The sequence below is a fragment of the Pseudorca crassidens genome, chromosome 5, assembly GCF_039906515.1.
Source record: "Pseudorca crassidens isolate mPseCra1 chromosome 5, mPseCra1.hap1, whole genome shotgun sequence".
Lineage (NCBI taxonomy): Eukaryota > Metazoa > Chordata > Mammalia > Artiodactyla > Delphinidae > Pseudorca > Pseudorca crassidens.
This window is the reverse complement of record NC_090300.1, coordinates 19,996,780-20,023,691: the sequence shown is the minus strand read 5'-3', so window position 1 is coordinate 20,023,691 and position 26,912 is coordinate 19,996,780. Positions and strand designations below refer to the sequence as shown.

General features: G+C 38.2%; 1 long non-coding RNA gene across 2 annotated transcripts in view; it reads left to right on the top strand.

Annotated features, from left to right (window-relative positions):
* The window catches only part of LOC137224683 (uncharacterized), a 141,634-nt gene that overhangs the window by 45,156 nt on the left and 69,566 nt on the right, over positions 1-26,912 (top strand). For both annotated transcript variants that reach the window (XR_010943438.1, XR_010943437.1), the window contains exon 3: positions 17,841-17,916. This is a non-coding gene — a long non-coding RNA (uncharacterized lncRNA). The remainder of the gene's footprint in view (positions 1-17,840; positions 17,917-26,912) is intronic.

Here is a 26,912-nt window from a genome sequence, read left to right as displayed (position 1 = left end):
ATTCCTGGCAAAAGTTTAAAGGCAAATCAATGACGAAAGGTTATATTTTCAACAAATAATGGTAGATTAGATAATGATATGCAAAAAAGCAGAGTTTATCTATATCTTGCCCAACTTAAAATCGACAATAAACCTAATATAGAGCTTAAACTTATAAAACTTCTAGGAAAAAATTTTGTGACCTCAGGTTAGGCACAATACTATACTATATTAATACTTTGCTATAATACTAAAGACAGAACCCAAAAGGACATAAAAAATGAATAAATTGTACTTCATCAAAATTTGAAACTTCTGCTATTCAAAAAACACTGTTAAAAGACAAGACGGAGACTAGAAGAAAATAGTTGCAAAGCATATATCTGAAAAAGGGCTTGTATCCAGAATATATTCAGAACCTTCAAACCTCAATAATAAAAAAGAAAAACCCCAGTTTTTAAAAAGGGACCAAAGAGTTGAACAGACACTTCACGAAGAAGATGTATGGAAAACAAACAAGCATTTGAAAAGATACTCAATGTCATTTGACATTAGGGAAATGCAAAAACAAAACAAAACAAGACAAAAAAACCAAACCACAGTGAGGTATCACTACACACCTATAAAAATGGTCAAAGTTAAGATTGATCATACCAAATATTGGTGAGGATATGAGGAACTGAACTCACACACTGTGGGTGGGTATATTAAGCAGTACAACCACTTCAGAAAATGGTTTGGCAGTTCCTTTAAACGTCAAGTAAACACTTACTATAGGACCCAGGCATCTATTTCTGGTATTTTCCTAAAATCTAACGGGAAAATATAGGGAACTTGGAAGCATCACACACACACACACCCCTAACTGGCTCGATTGACTTAATTCTTAATTCTCTGTTACATGTACAGTGACAGAATGTATTTCTAAAGTATTGATTGCAACATTATCACTTGGCTTTAACGGTCTTTAATACACTTATTAACTTCCTAATATGTGTGACATTCTCAAACTTCCAGTGGCTCCTGAGAAATACAAATTGCACCTTCCAAAAGTGCTTTCTTCCATTTCAATTTCCCAGATATGACGTGCAAGTAAATCCACCCTCGAATGGCTAAAAACTCCAAATCAGTTCCTTGGGAGACAGGGGACTGAGTCCATAACTTTTCTGTTTTCAAATCACTTTATTCATAAGTATTAACTTGAAAGCTATTTCTGGATCAATCAGATTCACACTGAGGTCTCTTAAAATTTTTTAACCATTTTTATTTTCTCAATTTTGAAAGTAAAAAAAAAAATTCTTCAATCTGACCTAAATTATTTCATTTTATGCTCTTCAATAGAATAACTCAGAATGAGTCAAGTTTCTTCAAGCTTTCTAACACCTTTCTTTCCATACCCCTGTCCTTTATCCTACAGAAGCCTCAGGACTTATTCCTCCTCTTATTTCACCAGCTCAGGACCCCCAGCAGGCTCAGTTATATATATACAACATCTGACCACATACCCCTTCTTTATCACTTTAATCACTTTTGCTAGCATTGCCATTTCCCTTCTACCTCTTGTCTTTTTCTACACCCCACCTACCTAGCCCTAATCTCAAACCAATCCAATATCTTAGGTGCTCAAATTCTGCTGGAGAAACCACACCACCATGCCAGCAGGTGCCCAGGTGCCCACTCACAGCTGGGCTGCAGTCCTCTCTGGCCAACCATTTATGTGTTCCTAGTGAGTATTCTCTGCCATCACTCACGAAGGCAAGTCACAACCATCAGGAAACCGTCCACTTGTCCTTCGCCTTCCCTGCTGCCCCTCCATCCTACTTCCTCTATGTGAGAGGGATACCAGCGAAGTTGGGGTGAACTTTAATTCAGGATCAGATATTTGAATTAGCATTATCTGATAGTTTCTTGGGCTTTGATCCCTGGAAATTTGCTCCAGGAACAGTTCCAAGGCATCGAGAAATATGCAAAGGAGAACAAGGAGAAAGGTATAATGCTAAGTGAGAGAAGAGTGAGATTGTCTGGGGGGTATTACAGAGGCAAAACCTTCAATTAAAGCCTTGAACTGGAACTAGGAGAAAAGAGGAATACAGACTTTTCCAGTGAGAGAAACAGTAATGGAAAAGCATGGAAGCAAAGGCTCATCTGGGGAGTTCAGTTGTGAGAGCATGGAGCCCAAGAGAGTGGAAAGCAGTGGGAAGAGGTAAGGCTCCACTGGAAGGAGATGAATTTGGAAGCCTCTTTTATGCCAGGTCAAGACATTTTTACTTCATCCTAGAGTAGGGAAGGTTGTTGTCTAAGCAGAGAAAGAAATCAGGATCCTTAAGATGTTAATGATAAAGCTTCAGCCCTCCTTCCTGCATTTAATAGAAGGTCCACATAGCAGGAAAAAAATCTCACATCTGAGGAGCTTCTAGGAGGGAAAAATCTGCTACCTCCGTTATCTACCCAAGAAACGAAGTGCTGAGGAGAGAAAGTGAAGAGGATTGGCTCTTTCGAGAGAAAAACTTCATTATTTGTGTGTTTGGGATAATGATTATCTTCTTCCCTATTATCTAAAATTTTAAGCAATTTAGCTACTAACCTCAGCAACAAGTGGAAAATATTCTGACAAATCAACACCCTTACTTAACATTCCCTGAGCCTTTTCACTTATTATTTGTGGCGTAACTCCAGTCCTGTGGAACCAGACCAAAAGGATATCAAAAGGATTTCCTGTCAGTAAAGGACAAAAGGATAGTATTATTTAAAAATTTGGTGTAGTCAAGGAACAGAGAAGAGCGCAAGGAAGACCTGGAAAAGGGCCTTTGCAGGCAAAATTTATTGGAATTTTTGAGCTAAAGAGAGTGTGATAAAATCCCTAAACAAGACAAAGAAATTAAGGTACTGTGCAATTTGGGACCCTAAGGAGAAATGCAGAGAGTTTGGGAAACATTACTACAGAGCCTAAGAAGCATTTTTAGGTACAGTAATACTGCCTACAGTAAAACATAGGAGAGATAGTGCTTGCCGTGAATCTCTATGGCTTTGTGACTTTGGGCAAGTTTTAACCTCTCAAATCCTTAATTTCCTATCCATGAAAAGAGGCTGATAATAATAGTACTTGCTTTATAAATTGTTATTAAGGGTTAGAAATAATCAATGCACGTAAAAGACTTAGTGTCCGGCGTATATTAAATGCTTATCTTATGTTATCTATTATTATAAAAGGCAATAATTAGTGGGAAGAAATCTTGAAATTGCTTTTGTTTTCATGGAACTGAAACTGAGTGTAGGTTTTGAGTTAGTCTTTTCTGTAATGGTGAAAAGCTAAATGCCTCCACTTTTGTTCACCAACAGCTATATATCTTTCCCAACATTTTTTTTTCCTGAAGAAATTCAATAACAATATGCAAATTCCTTTTTCTCCCAGGTTTTATGTGCATGTGTGCTTAGGGAAACAACATATTTATATATTTCTGACTTTGTTTTCAGTTGAACACTTACACATTTATCTTTTAAAGAAACAGATAGCAAATGGCAATACTCTCAAACAACAGAATTTTTTATGAAAAGAGGAAGGATTGGCTTATGGATATTTAAATGAGGTTAAACTCCACGTGGTTGAGGTCATACGTCCTTCTCCTCTGTTTTACTTTGAGAGTCGGCCTCAAAGATGTACTTAAACATATTTAATTTTATTTTTAAAAGCCATGCCTAATGAGTATGATTGTAAGAGAAACAGTGATTAGTTATTTGTTCGAAGGAGCAGATTAGAATTGAAAGTTATTTATAAAGGGAATAAAAACAATTCTGTATAATCACTGCTATTGTTAGTGGGGGGGTGTGAAATCAGAGATAAACCTTATTTTTTGAGAAAGAATGGAGCCTCTTCAGAAGCGCCAAGAGACCTCTGGGAATTTTAGGAGACCCTGACCCAAATTACTTCTAGAATTAAAATTTCTGTTCTTTTTCTATATAATTATTAAAATGAAAGTTGTAAAATTTTCTAAAGGCTGATATAATAATGTTTACAGCTATAGGTACAAGTGACAAAGAGCTGTAGTTTATGGAAAATAAAGGCAAAACACATATGCTCTTGTGATATTGACTAACTAGAAAGGGGGGGAGGGTCTTATGTTATACTAATTACCCATAGTTTTTAAAAAAATCGATTCTTCTTTTGTCACGATGATGAAAGTGGCTATGGTTTTCTTTTACTAAAAGGTATGTGTGTTGGGCTTCCCTGGTGGCGCAGTGGTTGAGAGTCCGCCTGCCGATGCAGGGGACACGGGTTCGTGCCCCGGTTTGGGAGGATCCCACATGCCGCAGAGCGGCTGGGCCCGTGAGCCATGGCCGCTGAGCCTGCGCTTCCGGAGCCTGTGCTCCGCAACGGGAGAGGCCACAACAGTGAGAGGCCCGCGTACCACAAAAAAAAAAAAAAAAAAAAAAAAAGGTATGTGTGTTTATTGCTGATGGCTTTGTAAACATGGAGCTGGGGGTTGTGATCCATCTTTATGTAATTCGCTAGGCACAGGCTTTGTTGTCCTTAAACAGAGTGCCAAAGCTGACATCACCATCCTTGTTCTCGCAGGGCTCCAGCTGGATGAACTCTGGGGCATGTGCCCTGACTTCATGTTCAGCATCAGGGTCAAAGCAAAGGGAGGGCTGACAATGATTCCATTGTGAGCTCTCTATGGAAATGCCATGATGATTCTCTGTCAAGCTCAGTGTCCATTGCACCACCACCCACCCCTCTCCTTCCCAGTGAGATCCTGTATCAAGCTTTTTAATGCAACCCAGATGGGTAAGGAAGAGAGGAAGAATGAGGGGGAAATGCAAGTCAGAGCAGTCATCATTCTATCCTTCATCTGAAAGTCATGAATCTTATTTTTTCTGCTTCTGTAATTTCTACTCTAAAATCTTAGGAAAACTTAAATGCCATTTTATACATAAGGTAAAAGGGACCCATAGTGTTCAAAGTACTGGCTCTAGGAGTAGAAACCAGGAGTTCTCTAACCTATTTAGATTCTGACTACCATGTATCAATATTATTTTGGTACTCTTTAACACATGCTAAATCTGTCTCCTTGGTTGAGGAGAATTTATCTGTCTGTGTGAAGTATCAGGACATAGCAAAATGTACAGTTGGTATCCTTAGCTTTAAGAGACAAGCTGTCAGAAAAACTGTAAAAAACTTCAAAATGGGCAAAAAAAAATACTAAGTGCTCTGTTAGGGTATCTCTTTCTTACATTATCTTCAAACTTTTACGACTCTGATAATAATCCAAAAAAAGTTTTTATCCATAGAAATATAGATGTGCTGTATGTGGTGAAACTTAATTAGTTATTGCCTGGTGGGTATTGACAGTTTCACATCTATTTGTATATCTGTGTCCTAAGGACTCTCCTTTGACTAAGTTGTAACATCTTCTGGGTTCCCTCATGCATTAATAAGTTAAATAAAATCTTTAATACATGTTTGCTTTATATTTGTATGACAAACATGGTTTCCCCATGTTTTTAAACAAATTTATCCTTTATTTAAAAAAAATTAAAAAACATTAAAAAATTTTCCTTTATCAAGAACTTAAAACAATCAATAGACTCTTCATTTTTCCTTTGAATTACAAACTTATAGGTAGAAGAAATCTCCACAAAATGAGAAATGTTCTGACTTGCTTAATAGATTCTTATCAAATATTTCTGTCTTTGCTGTTCAAAGATAGTCCTAAAGATAATGTGTTAGTGATGCGTTAATACGCTTTGGAAGCTGCCAATCTGGGATCATTGGTCCATACAGAGTCCGGGTTAAGATGGAAGAGGCCGTGAGGATTCTTTACTAACAGTGCTGGTGAGGCATTCACGTCAGTGTGCTTCTCAAAAGGATGGAAGCCTCTTAATGGAGAATTAAGCTGAAGGTAAATAGCTCAGATAATTGTTCAGTTGGTTTAACTGGTTTGCAGCAAGAATGCCTCTCTCTCCTTCCCTAATATAACTGTGCCCTAAATGTCTCCCTACCTTATTGTTTTGTTTCATGTTTGACTCTGAAAACAAATATAAATATTTGAGGAACCATAAAGTCAATGAAATAATAATAAATATCACTTATTGGAAAGCTACTATTTCCAGACATTTTGCATTTATTACCAGAGTTATTCCTCACAGCAACTCTATCTGGAAAGTATTATTACCTATATTCTATATATGAGAAAACCAGTGCTCAAAGAGGCAAAATAATTAGCAGGGCTGAGCTTTGAACCCATTTTGGCTTGACTCTGAAGCCAGTGGGTTCAGCCATTAAGCAATACGGAGCCTGTGTTGCTGGGCTCTGGAGTTCTGTCTGGCTCTGAATCCTGGTTCAGCCACTTCAGCTCCCCCCAAGATGACAGGCATTTAGGAGATGGATAAGAAGAGTGAAATGGAAACGTCTGAAATACAAGAGGAGGACCACGAAAGCAAATGGCCACGGAGGGAGGAGAGGAGAGAATTCTAGAAAGAATTGAAGGATCGACTGTGTCAAATAGTTTAAGAATGTCAACTAACATAATGAAAATGAGTTTGTGTAGAGCAATAGGAGGTGATCACTGGCAAAGTTTGCCAGGAAGTTTTAGCAGAGTGGATGCAGAAACCAGATCAGAGTCTGTTGAAGGCAGATGGAATGAGGGGATATAGAAGAGAGAAATTGAAGACGCAGGAGAGAGAGATGCTGGTGGAAGTACCTAAGAGACCTTACACAAGTAGAAAAGACCATGTAAAAGAGAGACAGGTGCAGGAGCCTTGGACATCAGAACGGGAAACACCTGGCCAGCTTTTATTTCCCTGTGACGTAGGAGAGAAGGGTGCTGCTGAAGAAAGAGAGCAGGCTGTAAGGGTGGCAGGGACAGCAAAGAACAACAGGGCAATTTGCTGATGGTTTTGACTTGCCACTGTGGCTATTTATTTATTTATTTATTGGCCGCGAGGCTTGTGAGGTCCTAGTTCCCTGACCAGGGATCGAACCCGGGCCCTCGGCAGTGAAAGTGAAGAGTCCTAACCACTGGACCACCAGGGAATTCCTGCCATTGTGACAACTTATTATGACCATATAAATATTTGTCCAGAGAGGGCTGCAGGCCAGCTGTGACTGGGCATCTGAAAGAGTGATTAGTCCGCACGGTGGTGTGGTTTCCCCAGTATGACTCAGGATCCTAAAATGTTGGATTGTTTTAAGATTAGTTTGGTAGGTAAGGTGGGTGAGGTGTAGAGAAGAGCTAGGTGTGGAAGGGAAGTGGCAATGCTAGCCAAAGGGACTAAAGGGAAGGGGAGGACGACAAGGGATGTGGTCTCACTGTATATCAAGCAACTGAGTCTGGTTGGGGTTCCTGGTCAAGCAAGAGGAGAACCAAGTCGTGAGGGTTTCTCTGGGAGGAAGAACAGGGGTGATGATGAAACATCTTAGCTCAGATTTCACCCAAAGAGCAATGCCTAAGACCTTGCTGATGAAACACTGAAAAACTCTCTCCGTGTCTCAGCTCTGAAAATGTTAAAGTGAATAAATTATTAAGGACTAATTTTTCAGCCTAATAGAAGTCATTTCAAACAGGCTTGTCTTTCAGGTGTTTCTGAGATAGCATTAGTATCTAGAGAACTCATAAATAAAGAGCGGTCTATAGAAGTTTCTTATTATTTCTTTTCATATTTTAGATCATTAATATCCTTGTAGTCTGTCTATGCTTTGTTTAGAGGTGATGCAAATTATCTACCTCACACGAAGAAGCACTGCAGTAGAAAGCAAGTGTAAATAATTCTTGTAAATCATGATGTCTTTACAGAATCTTCCTGAAAGTAGGAAAGGGGAATGAGAGACCACCATGTGAATCCCAGTGAAGGTTCACTTTTGTAATTATAAATTGTAATCATAATTTATTTCATTTCTGGACTTGACCGAGGGTAACGGAAGACTATCCATTTTTCTATTCATGCAGAGAAAAACAACTCATTTCCATTTATATCTCTGATTCTCATGTTAATAGATGGTAGGAAACAAGGGGGAGGAAGCAATTTTAATAACTAAATGAAATTACCTTATTATCAGTTATTATCAGTTGCTACATTTCTGTGTGTTTGATACATTTTAACCAAGTGTTACCTAACTTATTTAAGAAATCACAAAAACTTTTAAAATTTTGAAAGAAATTTGTCATTCCTTAAGGACAAGGGAAGGACTATTTTCTTCTTAGTCCTTTAAGGCCTCAGTATTAGTTGATTTTTCTATTTTTCTAATAGAAACATAGACCCTATAAATAAAACAAAATCTTGAACTTGATATTTGCTGAAATCAGCCAACAAAATAAGACATCTAATTGCTCTCTCTTGAACCTGCTTAAATTCTGTCATCCTTGAGGAAATATTAAGTTAAAGCATCCACTTGGAAAGCTTGTAAGATAATTTGAGGGGAGAAAAGGCTGGAGGGATAAGAGGAAGTGTTAATGACAGACCCTCTGAGATGGAGTTGGCAGTGGTGCAAATCTATCGTGAGTCATAAGGCTAATATATGTACCCAAGTCTATTAAGCTCTTCTGTGTCAGGCTCAGCATTTTCCTTTCCATTTTTCTCTCTGGAAATACTATTAGTCAGCTAATGCACCTTGCTACAAGAGACAAGAAAGACTTCAGGGATTTGGGATATGATGATGCCTTGGATCATTGCACAGATGAATTTTCTGTGCACTTTGCCTCAAATAAAATGGCCTACCCCTCAAAAGTTAACTTTTGATAAATATTTTTTTCAAACTTTTATTTTCATCTCAATATTTTTAATTATAATAATATCATTGTAATCATCTGTTTCCCTAGTCAAACCCAAATGAAAAGGAATAAAGATGAAACAAATGTGGGGAGTCATATCAGAGCTGAAGGAAATTAGGAGAAATTAGGAGACTATTTAAAATGCCTTTTAAATAGTCATGTCCAATTCCTTTAGAAATATTTTAATTTAATAATATTTTAAAATAAAACATTTAAAAAATGGTACACTTGTTTTCTTAAGTATTTTCTTTTCTGGTAGCCTCCAGCATACGTATATGGTAGCCACCTGGGCTGAACCTTGCTGGATGTCAGAACTAAATTAAGAAAAAGCAATTTTCATTATTTTCTGCTTTCCCAATTATTATCCTCCCTGGTACTGCATTGCGTCCAAATGTTATATAAACGTCACTATCTTAACACCACTCTCAACTTAATCTATTTGAACACTAATTTGTTAATCATTTTTTTCTGGGAAAACCTATGTGTTCTGGAAAGTTATGTTTTAAAGAAAGATTTTGCAAAGTTTATTTTTTTTTACCCTTTTCTCTGTGTGGCTTCCCCATAGCTAGCCTCCTAGCAGCTGGCTATCTGCTGTTGGTCCTGATGCAAAATGTCAGGCCTCTTGCTGGGAGGAGGGCTGTGGTTCGGGGGTGGGGGACTCTGGAACAGAGTTTAAAGCCCTAGGATGCATGTTCGCTTTTTCTCCCATGTCATCTGTATTTCTTGAGGCTTCCAGGTATAGACGCTCAGAAAAAAGGAACCCAGACCATCCTGAAGAAACTCTTGGTCTCTTTAACTCCCTCCTTTCAGCTGCCTGAGCTCTGGAATTAACCCGTTTTGTGCAGCCACGCTGTGAAAATTGATGCGTAAATCATGAGATACAGCTTTATTAGAAGGAGTAAGGAATTCCCTCATATTTTAAAATGCTCGCAAACAAGTCCTTCAGAGCTGTTTCAGAACACTGGGAATTTGTTAAGATACACCGGGAATTTGTTGTTAAGATCTATGTACAAGTGAAAGGTTAGAGTGATTTTTAACAGGCAAATATAATTTTGCATGTCTCCATTTTATCATCATAGCTTCGATGTTTCAAAATCCTTTGCTCCCTTTCAAAAAATTCCTGGTGTTTAGTAACATATTGATGCCAAGCTACTTTCTACATAAAAACATTGTAGAAGTAGAACTGAAAGACATTTTACAAGCCAAGACCCAGCCCAGGCCCTGGAGTTCTGTTACTCTTGTAACCACTGATAACATCGCTCAACCTGAAGCTGCTTGGAGCCGCAGTCAGCAGCGCTCTGCTCCGTTTTAAATGTTTGATGTTATCAGCTGTAACAGGGAAACCAAAAGCAACACAATGCTCAGGTCTTGGAGTAACGAAGTGGGAGGAACCATGCCTAGACTATTCTATGAAAATGCACATACCTCTAACTACTATAAATCCAGATTCACGTACCAGCAAATGTTTATTGCTAAAATTGTTTAAAATTCTTTTCCATCACCCTCTTCGTGAAAGCAGAGACTTACTTGCCTATCACAGTTTCTGCTGCCTTTTGAACATTTCTGTGATGAAAGATGACAAAAAGCAGTGCAACAGCCCACTTCTCTGGGAGAAGCTAGTCCCAATGCCTAAGGGAAAACATTCAGGAACTCTTACGAAAATCAGCCTTTGTTCAGAGAAGGAGGTGAACAAGCAGGAGTTTTTACTGGGATGAGTAAACCAAGCCTTCAGCAAACCAAGGAACAAAGTTACAAGAAAGGCTCAACAACTCACCAGGACCAAATTAGGGCAGGACTACAGAAAACAAATCATTTTTTCTGGTCATGGGGCTTAGAGGAAGTGAATTGGCAATTCAGATAACAGCTTTGAGAGACACATCAACCTGAGCTGTATAAGTACGTTCTAATCAATAGAAATTTCTTGTAATTGGACCAAAAAAAACCCCACTTTCCACTTGATTAGGAAAAGTGCCATTTCTATCTATTTTTATTTTGTTCTTTGAAATGATACCGGACTTTAGCTAATCCCTTAGTCCTAAAATATGGCTATCGGGAATGAAAGGCTATAATAGTCACCCCATATTATTTTAAATTTTGTATTAATGTCAGAGGAGATGAAAGGGGAAGAAAATTCGCACTCATGCTGAAATTGCAGGTGGAAATGTGTGAATGACGCCTGGGACACTTCTGTTTGGCGCTGAAAGCTGTGTTTTCTCTGCACTGACCCATATGCTGCTAGCCATAATTGGACTTAATTTAGTAAAGCATTTTGCTCTGAATAAAGTGGACATTTTCAACTTATAAGTGTGTTTAACAGAAAAGAAGAAAAGACTCTAAATTAAGAAATAATTCTAAATACAATTTCTTCTGCTACAACACATGTTCTATAATGTGAATAAGTTCAAATGGGATTGATATAGAAAGAGATGACATCAGTAGAATCGGAAAGACCAGACAGTTCTTACGTGATTTTCCCCCAGTATCCTAATGTTTTGTGCTCTTAACATCAGAATGCAAGGTGTACTAAGGAAGCTGGATCCAGCAAGCCATGGAAGAACACGGTACTGTGAATGGTGTTCATTCATACCACCTTTTCTTGAGGTTGATCACGTGCAGAAGAAACAGTGACAAGATAACATCCAAACATCAGTCTAGATCTTTGCAAAGCCTGCATCTGCTTATCCACCTACAACTTCTGAGGGCAGTTTGCTTGTCTCCATAATTCAGCAGACTTTCTTTGACTCCCTTCCATTAGTCTACCTTCTTTTGTATTTTAGGATAAAGTCTTATAGTATTTATTTATAATAATTTTAACATTAAAAAAAACTGTGATCAATAGTTTTAAAGTAGGATTTGTGGTTGTTGTTTGTTGCTGTGGTTAGTGCTCTGGCCATAAAGTGGCAAAGGGTTTTAGTTATCGGGATTAATTCTATTTTTTTTCCCATAAGCTCTGTAACTTTAGATGTTCAGTGTATCATATTGCAAGCTTTTTAGAAATGTACTGTGTGCTATAGCAGACGCTTATGCTTCTAAATACACATTTTCATCAAAATGTAAAACATGAAAATAATGTTTTAATAATGTCATATATTTGTAAGGCATTTACAATCTTCAGACTGATTCTGTGTGAGAATAGATTTATCTCCCTGATGTAGAATAACCAGTAAATCTTAATTTCTGATTTGGGTGATATATGTGTAAAAAGAAATGAAATTAATTGAGAAGTTGCATTCAGTGAGAGGTAATACAATACAGCATAAGAATGCAGGTTCTGAATGGACACTGCCTGGTTCAAATATCAGCTCTGCTGTAGCTTGGGGAGGTCATTTAACCTCTCTGTGCCTCAGTTTTCTCATTTGTAAAATGAAAGTATAATAGTGTTTACCTCATAGGATTGTTGTAAGGATTAAATAAAATATTTTAGTACTTAATAATATATACTAAGTATTATTTTGCTTTAAAATACAATTAACTGGGCTTCCCTGGTGGCACAGTGGTTGAGAGCCCGCCTGCCGATGCAGGGGACACGGGTTCGTGCCCCGGTCCGGGAAGATCCCACATGCCGCAGAGCGGCTGGGCCCGTGAGCCATGGCCGCTGGGCCTGCGCGTCCGGAGCCAGTGCTCCACAACGGGAGAGGCCACAACAGTGAGAGGCCCGCGTACCGCAAAAAAAAAAAAAAAAAAAAAAAAAAAAAAAAAATACAATTAACTGATCAAATTGTCATACAATACTTATTTTTTTCTAGAGGATAAGAGTTTCTTGAAGGTAGGATCTATGTCTTATATAACTGTTGTATCTTCAGTGCATTAAGCATAAGAAAGTTCCAACTAATACTTGTTAAATTGGATTTAATTCTTTACTTTTTGTTTTTCTTTGACTAGAAAATTTGTTTGAGAATTAGTCCTTCCAAAGATAATCATTTTTTTCCTGTGTAATCTAGACTGTTTTAAAAAATATTTTAAAATTTTAATTCATTTTAGAATTCTTTATCTTATCATTGAAACAAAGAGCAGCAACAAATAGGTATCAAATGGTGGAATAATAGAGGAAAAAAAGATGAAAAATCTGAAGACAAACAACAGTAAGATTTTTGGATATAGAACTTTTAGTTCCGAAGAAACCACAGGCTTAACTTTTATAGGTAGCTAAAATGTGATAGTTAAAAAATGCTTTTTAGCCAAACACTGCTGGATGCTGAGGAATCAGGAAAAACAAGTCCCTGTCCTGAAAAGCTTATGATACTATAAAAGCGATGAGACACCTATATGATACCTGAACCCCCTGAATAATATAGGGTCATTCAATTTCATATTCATACAGGTCAAGTTTGAATATGAAATTAGGTAATAAGTGGCTCACCAGAGCGGGTTCTGAACTTTAGTCTCTCCAAGCAGCCTCATCTGTAAAAAAAAGAGGTTGTTAGCTTAAAGTTCCTTCAAACTGTGAAAATCTAGAACTTAATGTCTATAAATAGATCCTTTGATTTGTACGCTTTGAAATTCAACAGCCTTCTCAATTGACAGACATTTCTCTCACATCTCTCATTGTTACCTTTTCTACTCATCAAATAATAAAAGACTATATGGATTTGGCAGCAAGAAGATTATGAGTAACATTCAAGGGAATGGTAGTAGCAAATAGATGTCATCACAAAGCTTTACAGAGGAAATTGATAATACACTCTAGATGAGACGTCTTAGTTTAGTTCTCTGTAGATCAGTAAAACATATTTCTTCCTGTTAGTTATGGAATGCAAATATATTCCCACTCCGTGTTAAGGAGAGAATTATGAGTTAATACTTTAGTGTTCATAATGTTTAAGTAGATCACTTTCCTTTAACTCCAGTGTCTCCAAGTACATTTCCAGATTGGTTTGTGGTTTCTGCTCTTATCCTTTTTTAGAGAATGGTGTCCCTTACAGGTTCAACATTGTACCCCTCCTGGTGACAGTTTATAACTCTGTAAATGTATTTTAGAAACCACTGAATTGCACACTTGAAACAGGTGATTTATTTTATGGTATATGAATTAAATTGCAATAAGTCTGTTTAAAAAATAATAAGGATAAAGGATATCTAAGAACCCTAAAATTGATCTCTATTTACATACCAGAGATGCTTACAGCTTTAACATAGGGCCAAAGTCCTATAATCAGCAATCTTGGAAATTTTTCTATGGATTATTTATGTCTATATTTCAGAGATCCTTTTTTAAAGTAATTTTTAAATAACAGTTAAAAACAAAACCAAACAGTTCTATTAAGAATGATACACTAGATTTTTTGTTTTTCTCACTGAAAGGTAGAGAATTTGTTCTTTTGAAATTATAGACATTTTAGACACAAAAGTCTAAATCTTCATTTGCTTTCGATTTTTTGAAAAAGAAGAATGTAGACCACAATTTTGGATATTACTTGGTTTTTGTTCCATGCCCCAACAAGTGCATGGGATTAGATGTCTCTTAATCCCAGCTCTGCTAGCAACAAGCAAGGTGACCTCAAGCATGTTTCATAAATTGTAATTTTCCTACCCATAAAATGGCAATAATAAAGGTATGGATTCTTTACCAACTTGTTGTGAGCATGTATGAATACATTAAGTCACATTGAAGAGTGCCTGGTAGATAGGAAGCACTCAATAAACATACATTAGTGTTAGTATATTTTACTTACTAAGATGAATTGTTTTCTGAGCTCTTTCATGTATAAGAACTCTATGAGAAACCATTTAATCATGGCGTTCTGCTCATTTTAGAAACATGTGAAGAAAAAGTAGATACATCTGATTCTAACCAGACATGAACATGTAGGCTATGTTCTTTTAATGGGAAAAACTGTGAATTGAAACAGGAAAAAAATTTTTTTTTTTTGCGGTACGCGGGCCTCTCACTGCTGTGGCCTCTCCCGTTGCGGAGCACAGGCTCCGGACGCGCAGGCTCAGCAGCCATGGCTCACGGGCCCAGCCGCTCCGCGGCACGTGGGATCTTCCCGGACCGGGGCACGAACTCGTGTCCCCTGCATCGGCAGGCGGACTCTCAACCACTGCGCCACCAGGGAAGCCCTGAAACAGGAATAATTTTGTCTAATAACTTTTATTATATGATGTGTGAAAGGATCTGCTACAATGAGAGCCTTGCGGGCATTACTTAGTGTGGTTTAGTTCCCTCCCTCTTCTCAGCAGCACTGTGAGGTTGGTAGTGTTGTCTACAACTTTACAACTAAAGACGATTGTGGCCAGAGTAGAGAAGGTGGTGGGAGGGTGAACTGTGTCCTTAAGGAGGCCTATTATGTGTGGGATAATGTATTAGGCATATTATTTCTACGGATGAAGAAACTGTAGAAGAGAATATTTGCTCAGTCAGCAAGCTAGGAAGTAACAGAGACAGAGCTCAGCCGCCAAGGCAACTCCTGGTATCCTCACAACGCTGTCTTTTCCAAATACCAGCCACACAGTCAGATACATTGAAACAGTCAATTCTTTACTGTTTAAGTTGCAAGCTACCAAATCCTTATTTCCTCCCTGGAAGACTTACTGTGACATCTGCATACAGCCTATGTCTCTTCTTTCTTAATTTTGAAAACTTCCCTTCACCCTAGATTTATAGTTCATTTTAATGGGGTTCTCTGCAGCCCAAGATTTCCTGTTTAAATGTTTTCTCTGACAAGTAATAGTGTATAAATGTAATAACAGATATTAGATGTGACAACTGCATTGAAATAATTTTTATGACAAAATTACTTCTAAATTATTTTTTGGTAGTTTATTTGCAGCTTAATATTGTATAATTTATACAAGGAATTGGATTAGCCTGTGACTACAAAAACAGTTAAGGGAATGGGAGACATAAGAAAATGATCAAGTTGTTTAATTTAAAGAGGACAAATTAATATGGCCAGAATAGGTTTTTTCCCCCTCCACAAAACACCACTTTAATCAAGTTTCTCTCCAATTCAAAAACTATCAATGACACCCAATCACATTAAAGTGCAAGCTATTTATATTGTCTTGAAGTTCATCACGTGCTTCTCTAGCCACATCTCCCATAGCTTCTCTCAACAAAGTTCTATACAACCCACTGTCTGTCAAGTACACCTGGTACATTTCTACCTCTTTCATTTCATGCACTGTTTTCTTTCATTGCAATATCCCACATTTGTCTCTGACTATATGCATCTGACTCCTCCTTCAAACCTCACATCCTTCATGAAGAGCATTCCTTGCCATTTTTCTCCTCTGAGCTCCTACATACTTACTGTAGCTACAATTTATATGATATTATAGATTAATAGTACATCCTGTCATTTATAGAAAGGGAAAATGAAAATCAGAGAAGTTAGGTGATATGACATGACAACTTTCTGACTGAGGTCATTTAAAATGAGGCTCAGTTTAATTGAGCAAGCAGATATTGGATGCCTGTGTTATGGAAAGCATGATGCTAAGAGCTTCTGGGATCTCAAGTGAATAAGATCTTCCATACCCCTGGAAAGATGAGCTATATACTTTTAGAACAAGGCATGCTATACTTAAAATTAAAATAAAAAAATAAAAGGTATTGTCTGATATTTTCTAGCTCTAGATATGACTCTCAAGGACATTTTGTAGACTTCAGGAAAAGACTGATATCAACACTAAGGAGAGATTTCAATTTGGGTCTATTTGTCAACAAGCTTGGGAAGTTCACGTCTCTGAGAGTCCTTCCAAATGTGCCTATGGGCCAATATGATGGACAATTTTATGTGTCAACGTGGCTAGGCAGAGAACCCAGATATCTGGTCAAATACATTGGGATGTTGCTTTGAGGGTATTTTTTAGATGAGATTATCATATAAATCAGTAGCCTTTGAGTAGACAACCCACCATGTGAGCAGTCTCATCCAACCAGCTGAAAGCCTTAACAGAAAAAGACTGACCTCCCCTGAAGAAGGGAGAATTCTGCCTATAGTCTGCTTTTGGACTCAAGCTGAAGCGTCCAAACTTCCCCGAGTCTCCAACCTTCCAGCCTACCCTGCAGATTTTGGACTTGCCAGCCTCCGCAATTACATGAGCCAGTTCCCTCAAATAAATTTCTCTCTCTCTCTCTCTCTCTCTCTCTCTCTCTCATTCACACATACACACACCCTTTTGATTATGTTTCTCTAGAGAACTTCAGTATAGCTAAGGTCCCTTTCAGCTCTATCTGCCTGTGATTCATGTATAAAATGGAATTTCTTCTTCATATCTGCGGTTCAGCCATGTTTGTTCAAAAATCTTTGTCTGAGTTTATTATTTGTCCTTAGTTTGTATCCTTGAAGTGGAATCACTGCATCAAGAGATGTGGCCATTTTCAAGATCCTTGATACTTATTTGGATTGTATAACATACCTTGGGGCTTTGTGGCCTGCTCCCTGCATTTATAATTTTTGAATTTGAATAGCATAGAAGAAATAATTATAGACTATTTGCAATTTGCATAATCTCATTTATTTTACTTTTCTTTCTCCTCTGTGAGATCTCCCCAACCTTTCATTCTATGCCTTCATGGATAAATTGGCAGCAATACTAGTCTGTGAATAGCAATTTTTTTTCCATAGGCCTTAATCTTCTTGCTTGTTGTGGAAAAGAAACCACTGTTGAAAGCCATTCATATGAGAAATTAGTAGCTCCTAAAATACTGCTGGAGCAAAAAGGAATTTTCCAGTCTGTAGGATAGTATACCCTTGCAAAAAGTTTAATTCAGTCCTCCTAAACACTGTATTTTCATTTTTACTGAACACTGACCAATGTGCCATGTTTGTCTCTGAGTTGCAATTATTAGGGCTTGGATTCATTTATTCTCCGTTAATGTATTCAGCAAATACTTACCTACTTTATTTGCCAGGCACTGTGGAGGCACTGAGGATAAAACATGAACAAAATGGACTTTTGTTGTAGACTTCTGCTTTTGTGGAACATACATTCTAGTAGGAAGAGGAGAATGTCACTACCAAATGGACAAAACTTTTAAAACTTCAGTCCAAAAAATTAAAAAATAATATGAATGTATACAGAATATTTGGAATCACAAAATAGTGATGATTAACAGCTCATTTTTGTTCTCTTATTTTGCCTTAGTTACAGGGACCATGGAAACATTTGCATGTGTGATCCTTGTACATGTGATCCTAGACTAGCCCTAAGGATGCCACAGGTAAGCAGTTTGGACACAAAGCTTTCAAGGAAGGTTTTAGTACATTTTGATAGAGTTGTTTTAAATTACAAAACTAAACTATGTTCATTATAAAAACTTCATAAAAGAGAGAATCAGTAAGAAACAAAAATTGACAGTCTAGCTCACGGTTGAAAGAGAACTACTGCTAACACTTTAAAATGTTAAAATAGGCAATATAAATAAAATATGTACGTATAAATGTACATACTTTAAAAATCAGGCTTGTGTCATACATAGTACTTTGTAGCCTCTGTTTTTCCTTAAAGTTATGTCACAGAGCTTTTTTCTATCTTGAAGTATTTTCCCAGAACATGATATTGAATGGCTGTAAAAGTGCTCTAACGGACATAACCCATGTGCTATTGTTGGACATTTATATTCTTTATCTCATCACAGCATCTCTGATCATTTCCTGAAGATAAATTCATAGAAATAAAATGGTTGGGTCAAAATGAAGGCACATTTTTATCATTCTATTGCTTATGGCCAGACTATAACCATTTACACTCCCGCTAGCAATGTATGCAAACACTAAGGAGTTTATTTTTTTTTTTTTAAAAAGCCAACTAAAGGTGAACAGATAAGATGAACAGGAAAGTCAGGGCTGTGTGATCCCAAGGGTCTGCCACGGTGGGACTCGCTGTCTTTGCAGAAGGCTGTCTGTTCAGGTCAGAAGTGGCTGTATTAGTTGTCTTTAAGTCCATGTTTTGATGAAGCAGATTGGCTGTTGAGAGTGGGCTGTGTGCGGTATTTTACAAGCAGGATTTGGGCCTTCTTCCAGCTCTGGCTGGCGCTGACTCAGTCAGCCAAATCTGCTTGGCACAAAGCTGCCAAAGTCAGAGAGACTCTTCCCTTGGCCTCCGTGTTACATATACGTAAAGCTTAGAAACCCCTCTTTCTTCTGGAGTTACTCTTTTGTTCCAGGTGGCAGAGAAGTGATGGTTTCCTGTTCTATGGAGGCTCTGGAAGCCTTTCAGTCTTCCCAAAGGGACAGGTCATTTCCCTACTTCCAACACTCCAGTGACTTTCTGTGCTATTTTAAAACAAATAAAAGTCTCCGTGATGGAAAACGTTCCTCCCGTGACCTTTCTGACCCTTACTCAGTATCCGCCAGCCCCATAGAGCCCCTTTCTGTCCCTTGAACTTTGCAAGGACATTCTGACCTCACGGCCTTTGTACCTGCAATTCTTTCTCACTCTTTTCTCATATCTTTACCTCTGGGTTATACTCATTCTGATATAAATATCTAAAAATTGTTCCCCTCCATTATTACACTCCTCACTGTCTGTTATAGTACTCTGCTTTTTAAAATTCTTCTCAGTATTTAGCATTATTTGAAATTACATCATTAATTAATTTGGCTTTTTCCTTGTTTATTGTCTGTATCCTCTTGTTGGAATATAAACTCCATGAGGGCAGGGGTCTCCTGTGTCTTGTACATTGCCAAATCCCTCTGTGCTTAGAACTGAGCTAAATATAATAAATATGCGTTGGATGAGTGAAGGAAAGAAGGAGTAAATTAGATGGGCTGGTTCTGGGTGGGCAAGATAATCCACTTTCCCCTCGTTGTGCTCACACTGACATAGCAAATTTAGCCTTTAGTAAAATGTATGCATTCAGTCTCTGGCCCTGCTCCTAGCAGAGTGACATTCAAATGTGCATTAAAAATATATCAATCCCATATGTCTCATGCCTCCAGAGGTGCAAGGTCAGATACCAGGACTCTTGCCCTTACGTACAGAGGTAATTTTTAGATAATCTTGTGCAAATTTAGAGTAGTCCCAGATCCCAATACTTGCCTGACGAAATGCTTGAGGAGCTAAACTCATACACACTTTTCTTAGCTATTTAATTTTTTTATTTTTACGTGAAGAAAGCTTTACATTAATTATGCTTTTGGGGTCTCACTTCACTTACTGTTTACCTAATTTACTCTCTAATTTAAAAAATAAGATTAAAAAAATATAATACACCTAAAGTCCTAAGGAAGTTGTTTGGCATGTGACAAGGCTTCAAAACAGATTAATTCTCTCTCCAGGAGTCTTTCTCTCTCTCTCTCTTAATTTGTTTTTTCTAAAAAGATGCAGAATGAAAGAAACCTAAAAGCATGTCAAAATGGTCTATGGGGAGAGGATGTTAATATTCTTCTTTTTATTATCTCTTTCTTAAAGAACTTATTTATTACCTTTGGTACCAGTATTTTCTCTTTCAAAATTTGATAAATTGGGAAACTCCTCCCCATAACAGCTGGAGAATATTTAAGATGGGCATTTATATACTGTCTGGGTTCTGCCTACTAATCACCATGTGACTTTGGTGGACAATTGGAATAGTGATTCTTATTGTAAAACAAGAGGTTTCAACTTGGTGGTCCTTAAGTGTAATGGTGTCAAGGAAAACTTAGTTGACTTATAAACTCAGGTTATTTTACATACATTAAAAAAAGATAGATTTCTGATTCTCTCAAAAATAATACTAATAATCAGGCGCTCTGGCAATGCTGACCCCACAGTTCTGAATGGCAATATTTGGCTGGAGATGAGTGGTGTCAGCTTCGTCTACCTAAGGTATGTTATTGGCCATGGGTCACACTCATTTTTGTTTGGCTTTGCTCATTTATGCCACATTCTTGGCTCTGAAGATGTCAGAGTCTGCTCCTCCTGGATGACATGATCTCCCAAATACCTTCATCCCCTGACAGCGCACCCCAGGACCTCACTGATCTGCCCCAGGCTTGGCGTTTTCCTTGCTCCATCTCACCCCGATGAGAGCCTGGGACTCTCCTGTGCCTTGTGCACTAGGGTCTGCACCACGGGCGATGGCTGTGGTTTGTCTTTGCTCTGTGCCCAAGCTGAGGTGAGAAGCTTGAGAGAAAAAAGAGGGAGGAGATATACAAGGCCTTGAGAAAAAAATGATAGAGAAGAGAAATTAACCAGCTTTTTGGCTTTTCTCCCTCATCTGTCTGATCAAGTTCATGTTGACTCTGTCTGTATTTAATTTATAATGTACCACTCATTTAGAATAGGGTTCAGCAGTCTGTAGTCCCCCTCCAATTTGGCTGCATTAGGAACTGGAGAATGAGTAATAGCCTTGTTATTAAAAAGAAGTAAAAAGGAAGGCAAAATTAGAGTGATGTATTTTTTAAGAAAATCATTTTTTTTGTGTGTAGAGAAAAGCAAAATTTCAGACAGATTTGAAAAAGATGATTACTTTTTTGATCTATCAGAAAGTGGATCATATTTAAAAAACCAAATGGGAATAATGACTTTGGGCATTGGAGAGACTGGGGAGAAAACTGACCAGGACATATTAAGCTGCTCTCCAGTACCAGCATGCATGTGGTCACGGCAAAATGAGAACAATGTCTGAAAGAAAGGAAATGAAGGTCTTATCGTAGAAGCCAAAAAGATTTCATTTTTGTTTTCCCCAGAAATATTATTATCAGCTGTGACTGCTGACGAAAGACCACTTAACATTCTCTTCAAAGAATAATCACCAGCCTCTTCTCTGGCCCCATCTCCCATGGACTAACATGATGAAGACAGAATTTTGCCCTAATTCTTAAAAGAACAGGAAATCACTGATGTAATCCGTTTGTTTAAATCTAGAAAACCTTTCCCAGAAGTGTTTGCACTGCCAAACTGGGAAGGGATGTCTGGGGGAGTAATTAAAGGCTTTAAACATAAAAGAAAGAGAAATTCTTACTGCAGGCTGGAGACCCAGGTTAATAACAATGGGAACCAAGGGACATTGAGATGGGCAAGCCAAAGTCGGTTGGAAAATGTGTCAGTGTTGTGTGAGACGTTTGAAGTTGGTGCCGATGAGAATCAATGGCTCTGGTTTACCTTTGCCTAGTTTATGCTAAGCAAATTAGTATTTTAAACAAGATGGCCAGAGGCAGAGTAATATCTGCACAAGAGAACATACTCCTTGAGGGCTTGGGCTGCTTCTTGTTGGTTATAGGTTGGTGTAGATAATGCATTAAAGTCTTTTTCTTAGAACTACATTTAGGGGGCTTCCCTGGTGGCGCAGTGGTTGAGAGTCCGCCTGCCGATGCAGGGGACACGGGTTCGTGCCCCGGTCCCACATGCCGCGGAGTGGCTGGGCTCGTGAGCCATGGTCGCTGGGCCTGCGCGTCCGGAGCCTGTGCTCCACAACGGGAGAGGCCACAACAGTGAGAGGCCCGCATACCGCAAAAAAAAAAAAGAGAACTACATTTAGAGCAGCTAGATAGAGTCACTGTTATGATCTGAATATATGAATGGTGTATATTAAAAGTATTATTCTGTAATGCTAATTTGAAGGTGCATATATGAAAATTCTGCAAGCAATCTCGGCTGGACATAGTGAAAACTGAAGTTATTACTTGTTTTTCCCCTACTTCACTGGTTGATTCCCCCCCCCCCCCATCTCCTTTACTGGTCCTTCCTCTTCTTTGTAACCCATGCCTGATTCAGAGATTGTTTCTCAGCCTTCTTACTTCTGAGGTGAAATCACTGAGGTTCATGATTTTAATAATATATATACTGTGACTTCCAAGTTCATAGCTGCAGTTCCAACCCAACCCCTGAGTTCCGGAGTTATACATACAACTGCTTACCTAACATCTCCACTTTCTTTTCAATATCTAATAGATACCACAAAGGTTACATATTTAGAGCACTGTTGAATGTAAACTCAGTGAAGTTAGGGACTTTGTCTAAAAGTGCTAGGTATGTAGTAAAAGCATGCTAAATATTTGTTGAATGAATTAATAAGTGATTATCCTAATTTACCCCCAAATCTGCATTTCTTTCTATACAAGTCTATTGTTATATATCCAGCTGGTAAATGTAGAAAACTTGAACTCATTCTTCCTATATCTCGCCCTCCACATCAAATCAATCATTCAATCCTCTGAATTGTCCCTGAGAAAATTATCTGTAATCCATTTCTTTCTATTACTACTATCACTGAAAATTCTTGTGTTCTCTAACATAAGTATTATACGTTCTGTTATAGTCTGAATTGTGTCCCCCCAAATTCATACGTTGAAGCCCTAATCCCTAGTACTTCAGAATGTGTATGGAGACAGGGCTTTTAAAGAGGAAATGAAATTAAAATAAAGCTGTTAGGCTGAGCCCTAATCCAATCTGACTTTTGTCATTATACAAAGGGTATATTAGGACACACAAAGAGGCATCAGGGATGTTGGTGCACAGAGGAAAGGCTATGTGAGGACACAGTGAGAAGGCGGTCATCTGTAAACCAAGGAGAGAGGCCTCAAGAGAAACCAAACCTGCCAACACCTCAATATTGGACTAGGCCCTAGAACTATGAAAAAATAAATTTCTGTTGTTTAAGCCACCCAGTCTATGGTAGTTCATTGTGGCATCCTAGCAAACTAACACATCTTCCCTAAAAAATCCTCTAGTCATCTCTAACAAGATGACTCATATCTATCCCTCATATTCTATCTATCTATCTATCTATCTATCTATCTTTCATAGGTTGGAAAAAAAGAAAAGAAAGGAAAAGAAATATAAATAATTACAGCTTTATAGATTAGTAGAAAGGAACTACTCCTATTTTTGTAGATAGAAAAATGATATGAGGAAGAACTACTTCCTGGAGCTGGTAACATTTTATGTTATCAGCATTTATAATAGAATAAACAAAGAAAAAAACTACAATTTTTTTTTTTTTTTTTTACTTTTTACTTTGTGTTTCTATTCCATACTAGGAGTAGTAAGTTTGGATGCTGAATAGAAGGAATACAATCTGGTGAATTCTGAACAATGTTCCCCTTCTTTGTCTCAATATATGTGGAGATGTATACTTCTTATAAGGAAAAATATTAGAGAAGACAGGTATATGAATCATAAGTTTTTTAAAATAGAAGGCCTTATGGGAAGAATACCTGATATCTCTATTATTATGGCTCAGTGGGTAAAGGCCCACATCTGCCTATTAATTAACTCACAAAAGCACACATGGCTTTTATTTTTAATAGAAGATGTTTCTTCTATAATAATTACAAATATAGTAAAGCCTCTAGTGCTGTGAATAATACTCCAAAACAGTGAATTGTTGAATAGAACAACTTTCTGAAGGCTAAAATAGCACGAGAACAAAAACTTGCAAATGTCCTCACTAAAGTTCTTGCAAGACAGGTAAACAACCTCAGCGCTCAGCACCCAACAAAATTTCAAACACATGAGAATTTTTGTCTGGGCAACTGTGACGATCATTCCTAGAAACCAAGGGGAGCCCTCTTTAACCAGTTCAGCCACGTTCCCAGAAGCTAGGGCTCCAGAGCCAGGGTCAGCCTCCAAGAAATCGTCACCTGTGATAAGAGGGATAACAGGTTCTGTGGCTGCTTGTGGAAAGTGTCTGGCATCAATTCCAGAAAAGGTGCCATTGATTTTGATGACTGTGCCTTTTCTGAGAAAAAGAGAGAGCAGCTAGGAAGCTTGGTAAAGTTATGGCAGTGAGATGTCGCAGTCACCATGGACGGGCATCCACCCAGCTGCTGGTTAAAAGTAGGCCGACAAAATTAATCTGGAGTGATAGAAATTAGATCAATGAGTATCCAGGGGGTTGAAAATGGACTGCCAGTGACATGAGTGAAATTTTGGGCTGATGGAAATGCTTTCACTGGGGAGTTGTTTACATAGGTATATATACTGTCAAAACTCATCCAACTGTCCATGAATATGGATGAATATTACTGTATCTAAATCAAATTATACCTCAATAAAAATTGATTAGAGATGAAAATCAGAGTTGAGAGAGTGACTGGCTTTGGAGGCAGGATCCTAAGGTGAAATGGGAGGCAAAGAGTGTCCTGGAGATGGCCCCTTTCTGAACACTATGAGACCCTTGTTCCTCTTCCTCCCGGCCTAGATGCAGGGTTCCCTGGAGGCCCCCGCAGGCTCTTCAGGCAGAACTTCTTGTCTAAAATTTGTCCTCTTTCTTCTTCACAAAATTCTATCCCTGTTTTCCCCTTTCTCTCTCTCTCTCTCCCCCACCCCGTTCCCTCCTCCCTCCCTTCCTTCTTTCTTTCCTTCCTTCCTTCCCTTCTTATTCTTTTTTTTTCATTAAAATCAATTTCCACAAGGACGATTATCTCCAAGGAAGGTATTTATTCTTCTAGACAATGAGAAGAAACTTTAAAAATGAAAATTGATGGACTAACTAATTGCTTGAAATTTAGTAACTGAGTAGGTGACTGAAAGAGAGATTGTGGATGGGAGAGTTTGCCTGAGCTCTCATTCTGTGCCCTCCTTCACTCTGTGTATGACCAGAATGCAGCATCACAACACAGGCTTAAAAGTCAATTAGACATGGGTTAGAATCCCATCTCTGCCACTTACAAGTCACATGACATTTGAAATGATGCTTAGTTTCACTAAACCTGTGTATCCTCATCTACCGTTGGCAGTTAAAATTACCTATCCTATTAGATTATAAGGATTACATGAGATAACAAATTATTTGAAGTTTGTTAGTTCCTTTTTCTTTCCCTTTCCTGATACCCAGACAGTCCCCACCATAACCCAACCAGGCCTGCCAGCAGGAATGCTGAGAAAGAACCACTGCAACTCCAGGGAAGTACGTGAAAGAACAAGTACAAGGTGAAAAAATAATGACATAGTCATGGCTATGATGAGTAAATGAGAAATATTCTACTCTGGGATGATAATTAAGAGATCAATGTAGATGTCCTCCATAGGGATAGGGATTTGTTTTGTTCCCTGCTCTACTGCCAGGGTACAAAACCTGACACAGAGTAGGCACACACATCTTCGTTGTATGAAAGAATATTAAAATCAAAATATGTTGCCACTTTAAGCAAGACCGGAAAGAATAAGTAAAACTCTTCTCTTTAAATGACTTGGGGGCTTCCCTGGTGGCGCGGTGGTTGAGAGTCCGCCTGCTGATGCAGGGGACATGGTGCCCCGGTCCGGGAAGATCCCACATGCCGCGGAGCGGCTGGGACCGTGAGCCATGGCCGCCGAGCCTGCGCGTCCGGAGCCTGTGCTCCACAACGGGAGAGGCCGCAACAGTGAGAGGCCCGCGTACGGCAAAAAAAAAAAAAAAAAAAAGGCTTGGGATCTGGATCACCACTGACACTTTCCAAAATGAGTTTTACCAAAAGCTTTAATCCGAGAGCATTACACTTGTCTGCAAATTTGCTTGGGAACAATATAAAGAAGGAAAGTTTTTGAGTGTCAGAAAACTCTACATAATATAATTATATAAATTATATTATAACAAATATAATTTTTATCATAAAAAATGAAGGTCTCTGTAAATAAAAGCAAAAGTATAAAGAAAATAAAATCATACCACCCAGGTAGACAATTTCAGGATGTTTGTGTGTTTTCCTTTCAGTTTTTCTATATGTTTCCAAGCACCACGTAAATACTCACAAACATGCATACATTTTCGGAATTGCAATTATATTGTGGATGGATTTTTAAATTCTGATTTTTATTACATCATATTATAAGCATTTCATCTTACTCATTCTTTATAATTTTTAAAAATTGCTGTATATTCTATTGAAGATGTATCCAAGTTTTATAAGCAATGAGCCTAGATGTGTTGCAGAGATAAAGAGTCCCAGGCAGGTGCCATTAATAACATTTGGCTCAAGTTTGAAGTATGTGCCCCACCCCCACCCATGACAATGATATCGTGCTATTTGCGGCCCTGAAAAGTAGCACTTCTGGGAGTAAGACTAAGTAGATAAAAAGGAGACCTGAGGGCCTGGAGCTGAGAGGAAAAGGAATAACTTAGGAGGAAGAAGACTGACAGAGAAAGGAGAAAATCAATGCTTAACGCCCTGTCAGCCGGTCCAAAGTGTTTTCGGCATTGAGAGCTCTCTCCATTAGTAAGGAGTTGAGGTAATGATGTATCTGTGAGAGCCGGCATCCCTCTCTCCCTACACACTTGAGCAGCCTGGAAGGAAGAGATTTCCAAGTGCATAT